The sequence below is a fragment of the Sinocyclocheilus grahami genome, unplaced genomic scaffold, assembly GCF_001515645.1.
Source record: "Sinocyclocheilus grahami isolate Dianchi unplaced genomic scaffold, SAMN03320097.WGS_v1.1 scaffold13904.1, whole genome shotgun sequence".
NCBI lineage: Eukaryota > Metazoa > Chordata > Actinopteri > Cypriniformes > Cyprinidae > Sinocyclocheilus > Sinocyclocheilus grahami.
Window position 1 is genome coordinate 4,612 of NW_015515107.1, and position 899 is coordinate 5,510.

General features: G+C 38.9%; 1 long non-coding RNA gene across 2 annotated transcripts; it reads left to right on the forward strand.

Moving 5' to 3' along the window:
• On the forward strand, positions 1–855 carry LOC107579064 (uncharacterized). 2 transcript variants are annotated; one of them, XR_001608421.1, is made up of 3 exons: positions 1–33; positions 148–248; positions 751–855. It is a non-coding gene; the product is annotated as an uncharacterized lncRNA (long non-coding RNA). The 2 variants fall into 2 exon arrangements; XR_001608422.1 differs by having other exon boundaries at positions 29–83.
• Positions 856–899: the final 44 nt, after the last annotated feature.

Here is an 899-nt window from a genome sequence, read left to right on the forward strand (position 1 = left end):
TCAGACTCTGCTGCAGAACGCCAGTGCGCAAAGGTAAGCGAGCGCTCCTCAGCACGCACCAACACGTTAGCACACTTGAAAGAGTGAGTGGATTGAAAATATCCTTCTCAATGTGCATGAACTATGCTGTTGTGATTGTGTTTGCAGCGGATCCTGTGGTATTGATGAGTGATTGGTGATCTATCAGCATGTCGCTGTACGCGTCTCAGATGAAAGCGTTTAAGAGCGCAGAGCCCAAGACACTTGGCGTGAGTTTCACTACAGCACACTATCACATTATTATATCGACAATTTGCGCTGGATCATTGGCTACAGATGTTTTATCAACTAGCCTGTATCATTACGCTTGATTTTATAGTCTGAGCACATTGTTTACATATTGATGGATGCTGCATATGAGTTTTTAGTAATTCAGTCAGTGCTGTCCTATAGAATAGGCTCTAGATTAATATGAATGCACATGTAATATATCTAATAAATGACATCTGGCCAGCATCCAAGGACACACCCATATCTGAGATGCAACACAGATACACACTGACAAACTGAAATCAAGATAAAACAATTACATTTCAGTTCAACTTTATTGGGGTGGAAAATAAAGAATTTCATCTTGATTTATTTGCCTTTTATATATTGGTAGACTTAACAAACACAGTTTTATTTGTAGATAGATAGATAGATAGAAAAATTCATCATGGAAAACTGCAGTTAGTTTACAATTGTGACATTTTGTGTGCTTTGGTTTAGGCTATTGAGATCATAATGGGAGTGTTTACTGTCATTTTGAGCTCTATTGTTTATAAGCTGCACTACCATATCCAGCGTGAAATCATCATCCTCATCGTCAATGGTGCTCAGGTACAAATACACACACACACACACACACACACACACAC